The sequence below is a fragment of the Phyllobates terribilis genome, unplaced genomic scaffold, assembly GCF_046119375.1.
Source record: "Phyllobates terribilis strain yellow unplaced genomic scaffold, ASM4611937v1 Scaffold_47__1_contigs__length_9908305, whole genome shotgun sequence".
In the NCBI taxonomy this organism is placed as follows: domain Eukaryota; kingdom Metazoa; phylum Chordata; class Amphibia; order Anura; family Dendrobatidae; genus Phyllobates; species Phyllobates terribilis.
Window position 1 is genome coordinate 1,413,313 of NW_027362807.1, and position 21,902 is coordinate 1,435,214.

Genomic DNA, 21,902 nt, shown 5'->3' on the forward strand with positions numbered 1-21,902 from the left:
GCATCCCCACGGGAGATCATCCTCCCATAAAAGAGAGGTATCGACCCGTACCCCCTGCACATTACCAACACGCCAAGGGGATGCTTAGAGACATGAAGGAGGCTGGGGTAATCCGGGATAGCTGTAGCCCCTGGGCAGCCCCACTAGTTTTAGTCAAAAAGAAAGACAACACCATGAGGATGTGTGTAGATTACCGGAAAATCAACCGTATCACACACAAGGATGCGTACCCCTTACCAAGGATAGAGGAGTCATTGGCTGCTTTAAGATCTGCTAACTTCTTCTCTACCTTGGATCTCACTAGCGGGTACTGGCAGGTTCCTGTAGCAGAGGCGGACCGGGAGAAGACCGCATTCACCACCCCGATGGGACTTAGCGAGTTCACCTGCATGCCGTTCGGACTCTGCAACGCCCCAGGAACCTTCCAACGATTAATGGAGTGCTGTCTGGGCCACAGAAACTTCGAGACGGTCCTGTTGTACCTGGACGATGTCATCGTATACTCCAAAACTTATGAGGACCACCTGAAACACCTGGCGGAGGTGTTCGAAGCTCTGGCGAGTTACGGCCTAAAGGTGAAACCCTCCAAGTGTCACCTCCTGAAACCAAAGGTGCAATACCTGGGACACGTGGTGAGCGCTGACGGAGTGGCTCCCGACCCCGATAAGATCACCGCAATTAAGGGATGGCCAAGCCCCTCCAGCGTAAAAGAAGTGCGGCAGTTCCTAGGGTTGGTAGGCTACTACCGAAGGTTTATTCCCGGTTTCACCAAAAAGGCAGCACCTATGCAGGACCTCCTGATAGGCCAGTCCCGGAAGGCCAAGAACCAGAAGCCGCCCTTCAAATGGGAAAAGCTAGAAGAAGAGTCCTTCCGCCAGCTGAAGATGGCCCTCACGGGGGATGAAATCTTGGCGTACCCGGACTATAGCCAGCCCTTCATCCTCTACACCGACGCCAGTAACATCGGGCTAGGAGCCGTACTGTCCCAGATTCAGCAGGGGAGAGAACGAGTAATCTCCTATGCCAGCCGAAAACTGCGACCCACCGAAAGGAACCCCGAAAATTACAGCTCATTTAAGCTAGAGTTCCTGGCCGTGGTATGGGCAGTCACCGAGCGCTTTAGGCATTACCTCGCTTCTTCCCGGTTCACCGTATACACGGATAACAACCCGCTGACACACCTGGACACGGCAAGACTCGGTGCCCTGGAGCAGAGGTGGATGGCCCGTCTGTCCAACTACGAGTTCACAATTAAATACCGGGCAGGGCGCTCCAATACCAACGCGGACGCCCTGTCCAGGATGCCCAACCTGCCGGACGGAGGAGAAGATCCGGAGGGACTGGAAGAAGTTGAACTCCCTGCGTTCCACCGTCATGGGACTATCCAGTATTCCCACCGGGTAAGGAGTAAGCAGGCTGCTACGTTGAACCCCTTACCTCACTACAACTGGGCGGAAACGCAAGACAGCGACCCTGCCGTCCGACTGGTGAAGGAGATGCTGACTCGCCCGGAGGCTAGCCTGGAATCAGACGCTCCAGAGGAAGCCAAACAACTATGGGCAGAGAAGAGTCGACTGTTCCTTTACAAGGGGAAGTTGTGCCGCAGAATGGTTAACTCCAGGACGCATGAACTACTCTGGCAAGTAGTGGTGCCACGAAGAGACGCAGCCATGGTGATGGAGGCATACCACGACGGAGCTGGACACTTCGGGTGGAAAAAGCTGGAGTTCCTGCTGCGCGAGCGGTTCCACTGGGTAGGCATGAGGGGAACCATCGAGAAGTGGTGCAGAGACTGTGGCCCGTGCAATCTGAGAAGGAAGGACCGGGCCAGCCAGAAGACTCCCCTGCAGTCCATCGTCACCCGGCAACCGTTGGAACTGGTAGCCTTGGATCATGTAAAACTGACCCCCAGCAGAAGTGGCTACGTCTACGCGTTAACCATCGTGGATCATTACTCCCGGTTTCTGGTTGTCGTCCCCGTCAAGGACTTAACGGCTCGAACAGCAGCTAGAGCCTTCCAGCAGCACTTTTGCCGTCCACACGGGTACCCGGACCAAGTGCTGACGGACCAGGGACCTGCCTTTGAAGCGGAGGTCTTCCAGGAATTCTGCAATCTGTATGGCTGCCGGAAGATAAGGACGACACCCTACCATCCGCAAACTAATGGACTTTGTGAGAAAATGAACCAGGTGGTAATGGATCTTCTAAAAACGTTGCCCCTGGAAGAACGCAGTCTGTGGCCTGAGAAGTTGCCCGATCTGGTGGACCTATACAACCACATCCCGGTAGGTTCCACCAACTGTACCCCGGCTTACCTAATGAGGGCAAGACCTGGTAAGTTACCTGTTGACCTGGAAATGGGAGTCCTGACGCCCGAGGACACTTCACCAGAAACGGACTGGGACACAGAGAGGCAGCAGCAGTACCGGAAAGTACAGGAGAGCGTGGAGCGAAGTCTCTGTCAGGCTAGGGAAAGACAAGAGAAGACTTACAACCAGTATGCTCCCGCTGTTCCCCTGGTACCCGGAGAGCAGGTCTTGAAGAGGAAGAGACGGCTCCACAAGTTGGACGACCAGTGGGAGAAGGACCCGTACACCGTACTGCCCTCAAGCCACGAGAACCCGAAGGTCTGTACCATCAGTAAAGACGGAGGGGAAACCACAGCCATTGTATCCCGGGACCACCTGAAGAAGTGCCCCGAACAACTGAGGAACCCTGAGGAGGAACAGGAAGACCATCGACCCGTGGAAGAAAGGGAAGATATGGTTAGTACCGTGCTCGGGGACTTCCCTCGGTCTTGGACTCAAGTCAATGGTGCAGTTGTGGTACCCGTACTCACCTTCCTCCAACCATCATCCCAAGAACCTACGGAGCAACGGGTAGAGCTGGAAGAGCAGCCGGTCCAGGAGGCAGAAGACTCCACCCAAGCGGAACAGGAGAATCCACCCTCTGCTTTTAGTGAGCCTGCCGTACCCCTAGTGAGACAAAGAGCCGGTAGACAGCTGCCCAGTTTACCCTTGACAGCTCCTACACCCTGTAGTTCAGGGCCAGACAGTCAGCTCCGTAGGTCCACTAGGGCCACTAGAGGCCAGTTACCCGCACGTTGGAGGATCTAAATGTTTAAGTTGTTTTACAATGTTTACCTGTTTATTGTTGCTTGTGTGTAATTTTGTGTTTCTAGTTGTTTTTAGGAGTCTTCGGTGGATTTACCGGGAATCCTTTGTATATAGTTGGAGCGTAACCCAGGATGGACTAGAGACTGTTAAGGACTCGGGGTAGGACAGACCCCTACCTGGTTACGTCTCCCTGTGTTGGTGAAATGGACACCTTTGCTTTTCTTCAAAGACTGCACCCGGTTGCGGACATCCGTGACCATCTTATTGTGTTTCCTTATTGTATTTTATTGTTCTTTGATATACCTTGTTATATTTTCCTAAAAAGTGTTTAGTCCCGGAGTACTAAATTTCACTAGGGGGGAGTGTGACACCCCAGGGGTCTGGTTGTCACAGTGATAGAGATATTACGTCTGAGAGCAGGTGGGAGGTCCTTTGGTCAGGGATCCTGTGCATGCCACACCTCCTGCCCAGCCTTGGGAGGGGAAGAACTTCCCCTGTATAAACCCGGGGCTGAGGCAGGGTTAGTGAGTCCAGGAAGAGTAGAGACAAGAGCAGCATAGGAAGCAGCAGAGTCACAAGGAGTCAGGGGCTGGCAGCTAAAGAGCTCGCCCTGACTAAGAAGATTCTTTACCGGACCCGGAGTCCGAGGCTGTGGGGACTAACTTCTACCCAGCAGCAGAATCCGTCAGGCAGGGGATTTCAGGTCCCCTGGCCCAGAAGCCCGAAGGCCCGGTCACACGCGTGGGACCAGCACCGCCATCGTGGAGCGGAAGCCATTAGAAGGCCCCGAGTCACCGGCCATACGGGTGAGCACCACACGGTACACTCAGGGACGTGGGCTACTTACATCAGCTTCTAGCAAGGTAGCCAGAAGAGTACAGTCAGCTTGGGAGGCCTACAACTACGCCTGGCCAGGGGAGATCCCATCTGCTCAAGGACTGACCAGGCCCCGTTCGCTAGCAAGTACTCCGGGAGGGTCTATCGTTGTTACCAGTAAAGACCCTGAACGCTACCATACCGTCTCTGAGTGGTTCCTGCTACCCCCATCATCCACGTCGGCTGCCCTGAGGCCATACCCCTCCCGTTGGGGGTTATACTATCACGCTGCACCATCCTTCCACCGGCCTCAGCGGTCTGCCCTGCAGCAGCAGCCCCCTGGCTGCATTCAACGGGTGGCGTAGTCATCAACCATTTTCTACCGCTAACAGACTGCCGTCCAGTTTGACTCCCTGGGCACGGACCGGGTCACCGCCACGAGACTACAACCCTAAACAGATCCGGCTCCGGGTAAGCTCCCGCGTGCGCAACGCAGCGCGACACAGGCCCAGGGGCGCGTCATATGCATATGCTGACAAGTACACCAGCCTCATCTGGGCTAACAGATTTGCATAATAATATATAATACTATAAGCAGTATGTATTGTAAAATCAGTGCTTGGATGTGGCATGAGGCATCGGAGGAGCTCAAGGACCCTGAAGGTGGCTGAATCCTGGTATCTAGACAGCTTCTCAGCAGCACTCACAAGCTCCATGGGAAACAAGTTGTAAGCGCTGTCCTCCTTGTTTGGGAGAACAGTCAACTCTGACAGACAGAATGGTGGCTGACCTAGGCAACAAGCAAATTCTAGAAATAAAAATACCTCCTCTCATGAGAAATGAAGAGAATTTTTAAAAAGGGGTTATTTGCAAAGTTCCCTATTTTTACAAGCACTTTGCAATTTTACCCAATTAAGAAATTGCGTATAGCCTTTTAATAATGTAATTAATCTGACTGATGTAAAAAACTATCCTTTTATAGACAGCACATTAAATATAAAATACAGGTGGATACAATTCTGTTACCATATACTGTGAATATAACTAGTGCCATGAACTGCCCATATGGGTAATGCCATTCAACTGTGCCATATAGTTGCCATATGTACAATATAGGAGCTATAAGAAATGTGCACTTTGAACTTCTGAATTCCAGCACCATGCGGAGCCTACACATGTATCGGTATAATGTGCCATAATGACTATTGTCATACCTGGGTTTATAATATTGGTGGTGAATATATTCTTATGGGCTCTGTATGACATTACTGACATGGGCAGCATTTGCCACTAATGATGGAGCACTGCATGACACTTTATGTTGGCGTTTTGTCCTATTATCTTGGGATAATCTTATTTTTCTGTTCACTGTATATTACTAATATTCTGGATACTATACTTTTGGAATCATCTTCTAGTTGTAGCTCTGAAACTTGGGATAAAAGTGACTCTGTAAATGTCAGATTGACATTTTCTAGAATTGAAGAGCATTGTGGTAAGTATGAGAATGTACCAGGCAATAGATGTGTGTAATGCAATGCACATACCGCAGCCTCATGCTGAACCCCTCACCGCAGATTCATGAGTGTGAATGGCCCAAAGGCCAGACCGAAATCCCATTGAGGATCTGTGGCAAGACTTGAAATTGCTGTTCACAGACGTCTCCATCCAATCTCACTGAGATAGAGCATTTACAAAGAAGAATGGGAGAAAATGTCACTTCTAGATGCAAAGCTGGTAGAGACATACCTGAAAAGACTTGCAGCAGTAATTGCAGCGAAAGGTGGTCCTACAGACTATTTACTCCGGAGGGATAAATACAAATGCAAGTCACAGTTATCAGATTTATATTTTCTCAATATATAGAAAACCTTGTAGAATTTACTTTACACTTCACACATACAGTGGTGTGAAAAAGTGTTTGCCCCCTTCCTGATTTCTTATTCTTTTGCATCTTTGTCACACTTAAATGTTTCAGGTTAGTAATGGGGGTGTCTTATAGACGCCCATCATTACTAACCTGGGCTTCATGGCAGCTGGCGCTGACATGAAAACCAACCCTATTACCCCCTGCCACCGCACCAGGGCAGCGTGGAAGAGCGAGGCTAAGTGCCAGAATTGGCGCATCCTATGGATGCGCCATTTCTGGGGTGGCTGACGGCTGGTGTTTCTAGCCTGGGAGGGGGCCAATATTCATGGCACCCTTCCTGGGCTATTAGTATCAGCCCCCAGCTGTCTGTCCAGCCTTTGCTAGCTATTAAAATAGGGGGGACCCCACGTCATTTTTTTGGGTGGGTCTCCCATTTTAATAGTTAGTAAAGGCTAGGAGGGGGCCAATATTCATGGCACCCTTCCTGGGCTATTAGTATCAGCCCCCAGCTGTCTGTCCAGCCTTTGCTAGCTATTAAAATAGGGGGGACCCCACGTCATTTTTTTGGGTGGGTCTCCCATTTTAATAGTTAGTAAAGGCTAGGTATTCAGCTGGGGACTGATATTAGTAGCCGAGGAAGCTCCATGGGTATTACCCCCTTCCCAGGCTTCAAACATCTGCCCCAGCTGTCTGCTTAACCTCCAATAGAGACTAAAATTATGGGGGATCCCACGTCAATTTTTTTTTAATAAATCCTTTATTTTAACACTAAATGACACTTGAGGGGTTAATAAAGATGCAGTCCCTAAATTAATATTTATTTTTTAATTAATTTTTCCCAAAAATTTTGACGTGGGCTTTGCCATATTTTTGTATGCGAGCCAGGTACAGAATCCAGGAACGGGCTGCCCCCAACTCCCAGCTGCCTATTTTTACCTGGCCGGACACAATATAGGGAAGCCCTTTTTTTTTTATTATTTCATGAATTTCATGAAATAAGTTTAAAAAAGAAAAATACGTGGGGCTTCGCCCTATTTTTGTGTCCAGCCAGGTACAAATAGGCAATTTTTTTTTAATTATTTCAGGAAATTCATGAAATAATTAAAAAAAAATTGATGTGGGGTTTCGCACTATATTTGTGTCCAGCCAGGTACAGCAGACAGGAACGGGCTGACCCCAACCTCCAGCTGCCTATTTGTACCTGGCCGGACACAACAATATAGGGAAGCCCTTTTTTTTTAATTATTTCATGAAATAATTAAAAAAAAATTGACGTGGGGCTTCGCACTATATTTGTGTCCAGCCAGGTACAGCAGACAGCAACGGGCTGCCCCCAACCACCAGCTGCCTATTTGTACCTGGCCGGACACAACAATATAGGGAAGCCCTTTTTTTCTTAATTATTTCATGAATTTCATGAAAAAATTTAAAAAAAAATACGTGGGGCTTCGCCCTATTTTTGTGTCCAGCCAGGTACAACTAGGCAGCTGGGGACTGGAATCTGCAGCGCAGGGAGGCCCAAGCTTTCTGGGCCCCACCCGCTGCAAATTGCAGTCCACAGCCACCCCGGAAAATGGCGCGTTCATAGAAGCGCCATCTTCTGGCGCTGTACCCAACTCATCCAGGGCCCTGGTGCGGTGGCTCACTGGGTAATAAAGGGGTTAGGGCCAGCTTGGTATTATCAGCTGGCCCTAAGCCCGAAATTCATGGGGTCACGCCAATATTAGACATGACCGCCATGAATTTCTAGTAAAGTATTTAAAAAAAAACACAAACACCCAGAATAAAGTCCTTTAATTGAAATAAAGACACAATTCTTTATTGTTCTAAATTAAACCATACTTACCATCACGCCCATTCCAGCTGAAGCCAACGATCTCCTGCAATAAAAGAAAAATAATAAAGCAACATCATTCTTACCTTTCGATGGTTCCCAGGACAGCTCCAGCTCTGCTACATCGAGATGACAGGCTGGACCGCAGGAGAAAGCTGCCATCCAGCCTGTCATCCCGCAGACACTGAGAAGCGCAGGCATGCTTGCGCTCCTCAGTATCAGGCTGTGACGGCATCCCGATGAGCCGAGTCTCTCACGCTCACCGCATGCGCAGGAGAATTCTCCCACGCTATCAGTGACGTGCATGAGGTGAGCTGAGTTCATTGTTGGCTCATCGGGATGCCGTCACAGTCAGACACTGAGGAGCGCAAGCATGCCTGTGCTTCTCAGTGTCTGCAGGATGACATGCTGGATGGCAGCTTTCTGCTGCGATCCAGCCTGTCATCTCCATGTAGCAGAGCTGGAGCTGTCCTGGGAGCCATCGAAAGGTAAGGATGATGTTGCTTTATTATTTTTCTTTTATTGCAGGAGATCGTTGGCTTCAGCTGGAATGGGCGTGATGGTAAGTAAGGTTTAATTTAGAACAATAAAGAATTGTGTCTTTATTTCAATTAAAGGACTTTATTCTGGGTGTTTGTGTTTTTTTTTAACTTTGACTATGGGGTTAGTAATGCGGGTGTCTTATAGACGCCTCTCCATTACTAACCTGGGCTTGATGTCAGCTGGCATTATAAGCTGACATCAACTCCAACCCTATTACCCCACTGCCACCGCTACAGGGCAGTGGGAAGAGCGAGGCTAAGTGCCAGAATTGGCGCATCCTATGGATGCGCCATTTCTGGGGTGGCTGACGGCTGGTGTTTCTAGCCTGGGAGGGGGCCAATATTCATGGCACCCTTCCTGGGCTATTAATATCAGCCCCCAGCTGTCTGCCTAGCCTTTGCTAGCTATTAAAATAGGGGGGACCCCACGTCATTTTTTGGGGGGGGGTCCCCCATCTTAATAGCTAGTAAAGGCTAGGTATTCAGCTGGGGGCTGATATTAGTAGCCTGGGAAGCTCCGTGGGTATTACCCTCTTCCCAGGCTTCAAACATCTGCCCTAGCTGTCTGCTTAACCTCCGCTAGAGACTAAAATTACGGGGAGCCCCACGCCAATTTTTTTTTTAATAAATCCTTTATTTTAACACTAAATGACAAGTACAGTAACCAACACTATCACTGTACTTATTATATATGTGACTGACATGTTTCTATCTATCTAATCTATGTGTGATGCTCTATTATTTCTGTTGTAAATTGTCGGGTACCGCTGCTGAATTGCCGGCCGGCTTTTTTAAAGAGACGGTGCATGAAAACACTAAGATTTTTTTAAATAAATCCTTTACACTAAATGACAAGTACAGTAAGCAACACTGTCACTGCACTTCTTATATATGTGACTGACATGTTTCTATGTATCAAATCTATGTGTGATGCTCTTTCTTTCTGTTATAAATTGTCGGGTACCGCTGCTGAATTGCCGGCCGGCTTTTTTAAAGAGACGGTGCATTAAAACACTAATATTTTTTTAAATAAATCCTTTACACTAAATGACAAGTACAGTAAGCAACACTGTCACTGTACTTCATATATATGTGACTGACATGTTTCTATCTAATCTATGTGTGAAGCTCTATTCTTTCTGTTCTAAATTGTCGGGTACCGGTGTATGCCACTGATGAATTGCCGGCTTTTCATGTTTCACTGTGAGCACTGTTCCCATCGATTTGGGCAACCACCTCCACCAATACATTCTACATTATTGTTAGTTGTTTTCCTTCATGTAGAATTAACCTACAAGGAAAGAAAGGGTTTATTTTCATTCCGATATTTGTGTCCCATTGATTTGCATTGGTTTCCGGTATCGGAATCGGCGATATCCGATACTTTTTGGGTATCGGCCCGATCCAATCCGATCCGATATTTCCTGATATCGGAAGGTATCCCTCAATACTAGTCCTGACCTCAATCCCATTGAAAATCTTAGGGGTGAGCTGAAATCTGCCATTGGGAAAAAGAACCCTGCAAACATTCAAGAGCTTGAACAAACTGCAAAGGAAGAGTGGGAGAAAATTCCAGCTGAGAAGTGCAAGAAGCTTACAGATGGCTACAAGAAATGTCTGGAGGCTGTCAGCAATGACAAAGGGTGTGCAACCAAGTATTAATTAGGGGTGCCATTATTGTGGCACATTCAGTTTTTTCTTTGATATTGCAACATTGAAGTTGAAAAACAATATTGTATTGTTGTATTACTTTGGACCACAAATCCTGAGGATATAACTTTGGTACATTTCCATTTATTTCTGAAGATATTGTACAGTCTACGAAAAAATGAAGGCGTGACAAGAATGGTGAGCAGCACTGTAGTACAATAAATCATTAAAAATTTAAATATATATAGAATATAAAAAATAAAAAAAGATTAAATTAAATTAATAATTAATTTTTTAAAACCTTTTTTTAAAAAGCATTTTCCCTTGCAATTATATACTGTATATATAAAGGATAGAGCTTATGTGTTCAGTAATAATGTTGTCGTGTCAATGGAAGGGTGAAAAAAAATGGTAAGAGGAGGATATATAGATGGAAAACGTCCAATCACTAGCTGCCTCTATCTGTACCAGAAGCTAGGTACCACCCGACCAATTATCCATAGATCATCGCAACCCAGGGAATCATCTATTAACTTTCATAGCTGCAAATCATTATCCGGTAATCTTAAGACAAATTTACATACCAAGAAAGGGGGACATTCAACTCATTTTGGTGAAACATTATTTCTATGTCTGTTATTCCTTTCATTCATCCTGCTCTGTTCAGCCGCTGTTTAGCGTGATAGTATCAATCCTTTATCTAGTAGCCATTCTTCCTTATGGGTTTTCACACAGGACCCGCTAATCTATCAGCAGCTTCCAGCAATACCCACTCCCCTTTTTTCGGCGCTAGTGTTTTAAAGCCTAATTTCTTTCTAGATTCAGCTCCGGACATTTGTGATAGATTATTTCCTCCTATACTCGTATATAGATATAGCCATTTGAATTGCTGTTATGAAATGTTTTGAAATGATTGAAAGTGCATGTTTAACAAAAAAAAATTTCTATTCTTATTAATCTGTTCTCCTCTCCTTTTTTAAGAGGTCTCAGAGTCCTGCCAATATATTGCTTTGAACATGGGCACTGAATTAAATCTATAACGCCTTCACTTTCACACCTTAAAATGCACCCAACAAAAAAATGCAAGTGTATTTCTGCAATTGTCCCATCTTTAATGTAACGGCAGTTCACACATTCATTCCTAGTGCTGTATATGGGAATCACTGACATTTCTACAGTATGTTATATTTTATCTTGATTATCAATATTTCTTGCACGGGGTCCCCATGGTATCATATTACTGATTGTAATTTTTTTATGTGTAATAAATGATTATTAATAGGGGGATTTATATGTGCCTGTAATTATTTTTCTTCAATAAACATAAAGCTAGAATCGCTACAGAATGTGCCTCTGCCATATACTAGTCTGTAGAGTTTGAATACTCGTGCAAGAAGCATTTATCAGGTTTGAATTTTATGAGAAAGTTTGCAGATATATAATGAATATGTGTAAATCAATCTGTACCACTAGGTAAAAATCCTTACATCAAGGAGACCAAGTAGACAAAAGTGAGCACTTCAAGTTAGTGTGTATAAAAAACAAATTATTTTACTGAACAATATCATAGACATTACCAAACACATACATAAAATAAAAACAGATGCCTCTTGTTTGAGGGATGGTAAGAAATGCCAACCCAGTATGCATGAATATTATCTCCTGGTGCACCCCACAAAATAGCATAGAACAACCTAGCAGAGATAGTCACTGCAGAGTAACCTATACCATTACATAATCCAACGATTCCAAGGATTGAAACTATCCAAAGTGCATGTGCATGTCAAAGAAGGAAATTGTTCATTAATTGGGGTGGTCCAGTGGTTAAACAAAAACAAAATAAACCCTGCTTCAAAGTCATCAATCAAGAGATAAATACATAATAAACCCTTAAAGTGCATGTGTATGGAGAATTATAATGCTCAGAATTATAATACACCAATGTCTGGAAATGACAGGGCTACTACAGAGCATGTATATAACTTAGTGTTCACAGAAGCGAAAGAGTCGAGGTGAAAAGCAGTTTATATGCTTGTTAGAAACTCACAACATGTATGGCTATACATGCAATACCGCACGCCTGGAAAACATGGACTGCCTCTGATGTACAAAAGCCCTGCTAGATGCAATCAAAAATAGGTAAAATGCAGTGGTGTACCACTAATGGCGGCAGACCACACGACTGCTATGGGGCCCGTGAGCTGGGGGGCCCCATAGCAGTCCAGGGGCGGACATATCGCTGCTGGTGCAGCTGTGCCGGGGGGCCCGCCGGTGCAGCGTCTCCCTGCTCGTGGCGGGCAGGGAGCGATCCCTGCATCCCCGCTGCTGACAGGACAGAATGGCAGCGGAGCTGCAGAGATCCATCCTCTGCTTCCTGCCCGCCGCTTCCTCCCTTACACAGGCACGCGCTCCTTGATGACATCATCATGCAGCGCGGGCCTGTGTGAGGGAGGAAATTGCAGCGGCCTGCGGGGGCAGAGAGGTAAGTGTTTTTTTTTTTGTTTTTTTTACTGAAACGCTGGTGAGATCAATAATGGGGCTGATGGAGCTGGAGAGCGCAATAAGGGGGCTGATGGGGCTGGGTAGAGCAATGGTGGGGCTGGTGCGGCTGGGGATAACAATGGTGGGGCTGGGAAGAGCAGTGATGATGCAGCTTGCGGGGGAACGGGCAGAGGGGTAAGTGTTTTTTTTTTTATTTTTACTGAAACGCTGGGGAGAGCAATAATGGTTATGACTGGGCTGGAGAGAGCAAAAGTGGGGCTGATGGGGCTGGTGAGAGCAATGGTAGGGCTGATGGGGCTGGGGAGAGCAATGGTGGGGCTGGGGAGAGCAATGGTGGGGCTGATGGGGCTGGGGAGAGCGCTGATGGGTCTGGGGAGAGCAATGGTGGGGCTGGGAAGAGCAGTGATGGGACTGATGGGGCGGGGAGAGCAATGATGGGGATTAGTAGACCAATGACGGGGATGGGGAGAGCAATGATGGGTTGCTGGGAGAGAGCAATGATGGAGGTGCTGGGAGAGTAATGACGGGGGTTGCTGGGAGAGAACAATGATAGGGGTGCTCGGAGAGAGCAATGACGGGGTGCAGGGAGAGAACAATGACGGGGGTGCTGGGAGAGAGCAATGACGGGGGTGCTGGGAGAGAGCAATGACGGGGGTGCTGGGAGAGAGCAATGATAGTGGTGCTGGGACAGAGCAATAATGGGGGTGCTCGGAGAGCGCAATGACGGGGATGCTGGGAGACAACAATGATGGGGTGCAGGGAGAGAGCAATGACGGGGGTGCAGGGAGAGAGCAATGACGGGGGTGCTGGGAGAGAGCAATTACAAGGGTGCTGGGAGAGCAATGACTGGGGTGCTGGGACAGAGCAATGTTGGGGGTGTTGGGAGAGAGCAATGATGGAGGTGCTGGGACAGAGCAATGATGGGGGCGCTTGTATATTTTCCGTGTGCACATAGCCTTACAGTTAATTGGGGAGAGTCACAGAGACTGAATAATTTATATTATTGGCAGGTGGAGATTATAGTTAATGGGGGGCACAGTGCTGCTTATCACTTTATATTTTGATTACTAAGTGGCTACCCCTAGTATATTAATGGGGGATAACAGACCCGTATTCAGGGGCGCAGTGCAGGAGAGACACATGTATATATACAATATATGTGACCTTGTTATTATCTAGGCTGGAGATCATCATGACAAGACGAATCGTGACTGGGAGATGTCGACATGAAGGTCTGACCAGATGGAGAAGAAGCAGCAGAAACCGACTCTGATCAGGCGAGACGTCAGCGGTAAGTGCCTGGATGTAAATATTATTCTGTATCTGCGCTGTATGACTTGGAGTGATAATGTTACATGTAAAATCCCTTAGGCTGCATTCTCACATTTGTGTAAAATGTCAGATTTTTTTATCGGATGGTCCACGGACTTGTAGAGTTTTATAGATCACGGATCACGGATCTGAGAATGAGATCTGTGAGGATCAGAGAATGTCCTGTTCTGATCCGATTTTGAGGATTACAATAGGACATGCTCAATGCGTCTGTAAAACAGGGTAGCACACTGACACTGCACACAAATGCAGGAATATAGCCGTATTATGTATAGCACAGTCCCTTAGTACATAGTGTAATCACTTATTATGTATAGCATACGCCCTTAGTATATAGTGTACTCGCTTATTATGTATAGCGCCGTCCTTAGTTATATAGTTTCATCTTTTATTATATATAACACCCTCCCTTTTTACCTACCATCCTCTCTAGTTCTAGAGCTCACAATTGGGGGATCATACTGTGTTGGGGTCAGCAAACTTTGCCCTGGTAGTTGAGGTGAGGTACAGTAGGGTCATTATACTGCGCATGTGGAGGAATTCACCATGGGGGTATCATACTGTGTTTGGGGGACACTTTTGTTGGTATCACACTTCATGGGACAATGAAAGAGGGGTCTAGGACGTCAGCAGGAGGAAAATTACTATGTAAAGGCTGGAAGGTTGTGTGATCTGCTCTTCTGTGACACCGACAATTATTTACATTTTTTTGGGGGGGGGGCCCAATTTGAACTTCTGCTATGGGGCCCCATGAATCCTATGTACGCCCCTGGTAAAATGTATTGCTAATAGCATTGTGCCACTTACACAGTGGAGTGTGAGACAGGGTTTGTCCTGCATCCCTCTTCCCCGACGCGCATTTTGTCCACACTTCCTCAGGGCCGTGTCAGAGGAGAGGGACGCTGGACCTTTTAAGTGATCACTGTACCAATGGTTGACGGAGGCTAGATATCACATGATTTAAACCTTCAGGGTTGTGAAGGATATGACGTGACACATCGTAGGATTTTTTACCTTGTACATTGATTTACAGTTGTCCCTGTGACACTATGTTTGTTTTCAATCATTTTTATTAATATTTTATAACAGTTCAAGGGGTAGGGATATGGTTAGGGAATAGAGGAATATATGGGGGACGGGAGAGTAATGGATAAGTGTGGGAAAATGGATAAGGGGAAGGAGAACTCAAAATTGAATAAACAGTAGAATATATAGTATTACAACAAGTAAATTAAGATGAAAATCAAAATTTGGTTATAGAACAACTTAGTCGTAATATAATAGATATCCTATTAAATCTAATAAGTATATGTATTAATAATTTAAGTAACAATCAGGAATATATTTCAGGCCACTTTGTTCATTTTTTTAAATATTTGTTAAGGTTATTATTAGAGTTTGCAAATCAGTATTCATATAATTTATGTAGAGCCATTTTTTCTTTAATAACTGAAAAGATAGGTACATCCGTTTTTTTCCAGTAAGATGCAATGGCATTTTTAACTACCATATTTTTTGGACTATAAGACGCACCGGACCATAAGACGCACCTAGGTTTTAAAGGAGAAAAATAGGAAGAAAAAATGTAAGCAAAAAATGTGGTCCTGATGCCCTGTTATGAGGGAGGGGGTCTGCTGCTGACACTGGCATTGGGGTAATGTCCCTCAATTCTGTTAATATCCTCTATCCTGGTATGTATGGCCTCTCCTTCCTGGTATAAGTGGCCCCCATCCCATCCTGGTATGCATGGCACCCCTTTATCCCCCATCCTGGTATGCATGGCACCCCTTTATACACCATCCTGGTATGCATGACACCCCTTGAGCCCCCATCCTGGTATGCATGGCACCCCTTTATACACCATCCTGGTATGCATGACACCCCTTGAGCCCCCATCCTGGTATGCATGGCAACCCTTGAGCCCCCATCCTGGTATGCATGGCACCCCTTGAGCCCCCATCCTGGTATGCATGGCACCCTCTGAACCCCCATCCTGGTATGCATCTTGCCCCGCTTCAAGTGGACCGGGTGAGAGGCCCGAATCTATGAATGTAAAAGTGAACAGCTCTTCAGAGTGTCCATGTGTGGGATCAGTTGTCTCTGGGCGCTTGGCATGGTGGGAGGAAGGAGGATCAGGGTGAGGAATATGCGGTCCAGACTCACGGCTACTGAGACTTGACCGTGTGGAAGACAGGGTGGTCGTGGCGGCTAAGTGACTGGAAGCATTATCCGCTATCCAACGAACAACCTTTTGACACTGCTCTGGGTTCAATAGTGGTGTGCTGCGGTCCCCTAGCAGTTGGGACAGTAAGGTCGGGCGAGAAGATGTGGGTGTTTGTTGTGGCACAATTTCAGCTTGCCCACGGCCTTGTCCTCGGCCTCTGCATGCACCATCACCATCACGTCCAGTTCCCCGTCCCTTGCTACGTGCCTTGCCCATTTGTCTTGTCCTCGGCAGAGATGAGGGGGTTGGCGGGGGCAGTGGTGGGCAAAGGAAGGAGTTAAAAGTATTAAATAACCATTTGGACTTGAAAAATAAGGACAGGGTCGGACTGGCCTGGCGGAATGCCGGTGAAATGCCAGGTGGGCCCCACAGAAGGAGAGGAAAAAAAACTTTTTTTGTAAGGACATGGGTCTTTTAAAAGTGCGGGTGGCAGGAGAACGCGCATGCAGACCTGACCCGCCGTGATGACCATGGCCGGCGTCACCGCCACTAGGCGCACCCATGTAAGTGTTGGGGCCCCGGGGTTGAGGGACACCGGCACGCTACTGGGCCTATGAGTCGGGGGAGGGAGAGCCCCCTACGGAGAGGGGGAGCGCCCCCTTCAGGAGGGAGAGCCCCCGCCCCCACCTCTCCTCCTCAAATACTTACCTATCCTCCTCGTTCCCTGCAGCTCCAGTGGTGTTAGCGTCTTCTGATTCTGACGTCTCAGGGCAGAGGGCGAGGTGACATCACTACCGCACTCTGCTCTGAGCACTGCAGAGTCAGAAGACGACGTGCTGAGTACACCAAACCTGCAGGGAACGGGAGAGGTATTTGATTTTTTTTATGTATGCAGCATCATGGGGGCCCATATACTGTATGGAGCAGCATCATGTGGGCCCATATACTGTATGGAGCAGCATCATGGAGGCCCATATACTGTATGGAGCAGCATCATGAAGGCCCATATACTGTATGGAGCAGCATCATGGGGGCCCATATACTGTATGGACCAGCATCATGGGGGCCCATATACTGTATGAAGCAGCAGCATGGAGGCCCATATACTGTATGGAGCAGCATCATGGAGGCCCATATACTGTATGGAGCAGCATCATGGGGGCCCATATACTGTATGTACCAGCATCATGGGGGCCCATATAATGTAAGGAGCAGCATCATGGGGGCCCATATATTGTATGGAGCAGCATCATGGGGGCCAAATACTGTATGGAGCAGCATCATGGGGTCCAATATATTGTATAGAGCAGCATCATGGGGGCCCATATACTGTATGGAGCAGCATCATGGAGGCCCATATACTGTATGGACAACAAAGAAAATGACGGCACTTCCACTACAAAAATTAGGTGTGAACAGGTGCTTACTAAGAGCAGCTACCTCCATATATAATGAACAAATAACACTGAGTATATAGATATGAAATGTGAAATATGAATAACATAACTGCTGTAGAAAATAGAAATAAATGAAAAATTTTTTGAAAATTTATTTTTAGCGCATGTAAATATGAAGTATGAAAAATGAATAGCATTACTGCTGTAAGTAAATGAGAAATCTTAGCGTATAAATTGGCCAATTCATGTGTACCTGACAGCCGCGGTAAGGCGTTTCTCGATGTCAGGACCTACCAATGTGAATACCTCTCTAAGAGGTACACATAATCAGACAGAGGTCTCTTAGAGAGGTATTCACATTGGTAGGTCCTGACATCGAGAAACGCCTTACCGCGGCTGTCAGGTACACATGAATTGGCCAATTTATACGCTAAGATTTCTCATTTACTTACAGCAGTAATGCTATTCATTTTTCATACTTCATATTTACATGCGCTAAAAATAAATTTTCAAAAAATTTTTCATTTATTTCTATTTTCTACAGCAGTTATGTTATTCATATTTCATATTTCATATCTATATACTCAGTGTTACAGTGTGCTACTTTATTTGTTCTTCATATACTGTATGGAAGAGCATCATGGGGGCCCACATACAGTATGGAGCAGCATCGTGGGGGCCCACAAACTGTATGGAGCAGCATCATGGGGGCCGATACAATGTATGGAGCAGCATCATGGGGGCCGATACAATGTATGGAGCAGCATTATATGGGGCCAATATACTGTATGGAGCAGCATTATATGGGGTCAATATACTGTATGGAGCAGCATTACATGGGGCCAATATACTGTATGGAGCAGCATTACATGGGGCCAATATACTGTATGGAGCAGCATTACATGGGGCCAATATACTGTATGGAGCAGCATTACATGGGGCCAATATACTGTATGGAGCAGCATTATATGGGGTCAATATACTGTATGGAGCAGCATCATATGGGGCCAATATACTGTATGGAGCAGCATTACATGGAGCCAATATACTGTATGGACCAGCATCATATGGAGACAATATACTGTATGGAGCAGCATGACAGGGGGCCAATATACTGTATGGAACAGCATCATATGGGGCCAATATACTGTATGGAGCAGCATCATATGGGGCCAATACACTGTATGGAGCAGCATCATATGGGGCCAATATACTGTATGGAGCAGCATCATATGGGGCCAATATACTGTATGGAGCAGCATTACATGGGGCCAATATACTGTATGGAGCAGCATCATATGGGGCCAATATACTGTATGGAGCAGCATCATATGGGGCCAATATACTGTATGGAGCAGCATCATATGGGGCCAATATACTGTATGGAGCAGCATTACATGGGGCCAATATACTGTATGGAGCAGCATCATATGGGGCCAATATACTGTATGGAGCAGCATCATATGGCGCCAATATACTGTATGGAGCAGCATGACATGTGGCCAATATGCTGTATGGAGCAGCATCATATGGGGCCAATACACTGTATGGAGCAGCATCATATGGCACCAATATACAGTATGGAGCAGCATTACATGGGGCCAATATACTGTATAGAGCAGCATCATATGGGGAAAATATACTGTATGGAGCAGCATTACATTGGGCCAGTATACTCTATGGAGCAGCATTACATGGGGCCCATAATTCTGTATGGAGGTGGTCACTGTATTACCTGTATATTTCTGTATTACAGCATATATAGGTACTCTGTATATGCTGTAATGTCTCTGGTGATCACTGTATTACCTGTACACCGACACTATATACAGAGCTCCTGTGTATTATGTCACCAGTGGTAATATTAATGTTATTAGTATTGTGTTTTTTATTAATGATCAGTATTGTATTATTCAGTCACTGAGGTGGTAATATATGATCTGGTCATGGTGTGGAGGTATTTGTTCCTTGTACAGTATGTGGTATTATTCGGTCACTATGTGGTAGTAATACATGCTCTGGCCATGGTGTGACAGTATTATTTAGTCACTATGTGGAGGTAATATGTGGTCTGGTCATGGTGTGACTGTATTAATTGCCTGTATGTGGTATTTGGTCAATATGTGGTCTGGTCATGGTGTGGCGGTATTTATCTCTTGTATGTGGTGGTATTGGTCTTGGTATAGTGGATTGTGTTGTGTATGGAGGTCACTTGTTCCCTTTGATATCAATAAGGGGAAGATTCTTGATTTCCAATGGAGATTAAATACTTGGATGTTTAACGCCTCCCTGTCCTGTGGCTATTGCACAGTAGCAAATATGCACTTACAGGGGTTCTACGGTGAAAACAAGTAATCACCTCTCCTAAGGCCATGTTCACATGTTCAGCATATGGTCAGTATTTTACATCAGTATTTGTAAGACAAAACCAGGAGTGGGTGAAAAATGCAGAAGTGGTGACATCTTTCTACTTTACTTTTCCTCTGATTGTTCCTCACAAATACTGATGTAAAATACTGACCAAATGCTGATCGTGTGAACGTGGCCAAAGGATAAATAAGTTATTGAATGCTGTGACCTGGAGAATGTGCAACCTTTATCCCCATTAGTATGGAGCGGCAAGTACGACTCGACCACTGATCCATTTATTCCCTAAGGGGCTGCACTTGGCTTTTTCTGGAAGCCCCCAAAGAGGATGAATGGAGCTACGGTCAGACATACCACATGCCGCTCCATTTTAAAATGGGGATAAAAGTGTCCTGTCAGGGATAAAAGTTCCCCATTCTTTCAATCAGTGCGGTTTGCAATGCATAAGGAGAAAGGATTACCAGCTTCATGAATAGTTCAAAAAATAGGTTTCTTTATTGTGACAAAAGCTCTTTAAAAACAGATTCCATAGTCACATAGTGTAGCCAGGGCAACACGTTTCGAACGCTAAAGATGCGTTCTTTGTCAAGACTACAGTAATTGTACATCCCAGTTATGGTGGCGCACAGTAGATGTGCAGGAGCCGCCTGTGATTTACAGTCGACGCTCCACTATAACAGGGATAACGGCTAACAGGTATGTGCATATAGCTGTAGGGTGGGCCCCTAGGGTCAATTTCCCCTGTGGGCCCCAGACACCCCAGTGTGACCCTGGATAAGGAAGATACGAGGGTTGTGAAGTAAGCCTGTTTAGCAGAGGTAAGGGCTGATTTGAAAGCGAGTGTTGCTTGTTTGAATGCCGAGAAGTCATCTTGCGAATGTGTTTTCTTCCAATGCCGCTCCATGACCCCAGGGCCGCCATCAGGGCATTACTACCCTTACTACTGTATGGGGCCCGGTGAAAAGAAGCAAGAAGGGGGGGCAGGCACGCTGGCAGCCCGGGGCCCCTCTCTTTGCTTCTTCTTACCGGGCCTCAGGGGTAACAGTTAAATGCCCGATGCACCCGGCAGACGGAAATGGGTGCTTTACCTTTAAGCAGCGGCCAGGTGCATCATGGTCCTGACTTCAATCTCCTGACACACTGCATGCTCATCTTCATTCCTGAGCAGAGCAGCATGTCTCGGAGGCGGTGGCTAGTGTGTGAGTAGCAGGAGGAGGAAGCTGCTGCTGAGTTTGGTGGTGAGTGGGGCCTGGTGGTGCTCAGAGGGGCCTGCTGATGGTGATGAGGGGGCCTGCTGATGCTTATGCGGGGCCTGCTGATGGTTGTGGGGGGCCTGGTGATGGCAGGACCTGCTGCTAGTGATGGGCGGCCTGCTGCTGGTGATGCGGGGGCCTGCTGATTGTGGTGGGGGGGCCTGCTGATGACGGTGGGGGGGCCTGCTAATGGTGATGAGGGGAGGCTGCTGCTTCTGGTGGTGAGGGGAGGCTGCTGCTGGTTCTGAGGGGAGGCTGCTGCTGGTGCTGAGGAGAAGCTGCTGCTGGTGCTGAGGGGAGGCTGGTGCTGAGGGGAGGCTGGTGCTATTGCCAAGGGGAGGCTGCTGCTGCTGGTGGTGAGGGGAGGCTGCTGCTGGTTCTGAGGGGAGGCTGCTGCTGGTGCTGAGGAGAAGCTGCTGCTGGTGCTGAGGGGAGGCTGGTGCTGTTGCCACGGGGAGGCTGCTGCTGGTGCTGAGGAGCGGCTGCTGGTGCTGAGGGGAGGCTTGTGCTGAGGGGAGGCTGGTGCTGGTGCCAAGGGTAGGCTGCTGCTGGTGCTAAGGAGAGGCTGCTGGTGCTGAGGGGAGGCTTGTGCTGAGGGGAGGCTGGTGCTGGTGCTGAGTAGAGGCTGCTGGTGCTGAGGGGAGGCTTGTGTGGAGGTTGCTGCTGGTGCTGAGGGGAGGCTGCTACTGGTGCCAAGGGGAAACTGCTGCTGGGAGGAGGCTGGTTCTGGTGCCGATGGGAGGCTGGTGCTGGTTCCGAGGGGAGGCTGCTGCTTGTGCCGAGGAGAGGCTGGTGCTGGTGCCGAGGGGAGGCTGGTGCTGGTGTCGAGGGGAGGCTGCTGCTGGTACCGAGGAGAGGCTGCTGCTGGTGCAGAGGAGAGGCTGCTGGTGCTGAGGGGAGGCTTGTGGTGAGGCTGATGCTGGTGCTGAGGGGAGGCTGCTGCTGGTGCTGAGGGGAGGCTGTTGCTGGTGGTGAGAGGAGGCTGGAGGTGAGGGAAGGCTGGTGGTGGAGAGGGGAGGTTGCTGCTGGTGATGAGGGGAGGCTGCTACTGCAGCTGCT

At 47.4% G+C, this 21,902-nt stretch overlaps 1 protein-coding gene across 1 annotated transcript in view; it reads right to left on the reverse strand.

Annotated features, from left to right (window-relative positions):
• LOC141191520 (uncharacterized) overlaps window positions 1-21,902 on the reverse strand; it is a 1,025,631-nt gene that overhangs the window by 609,374 nt on the left and 394,355 nt on the right. The window lies entirely within an intron of this gene.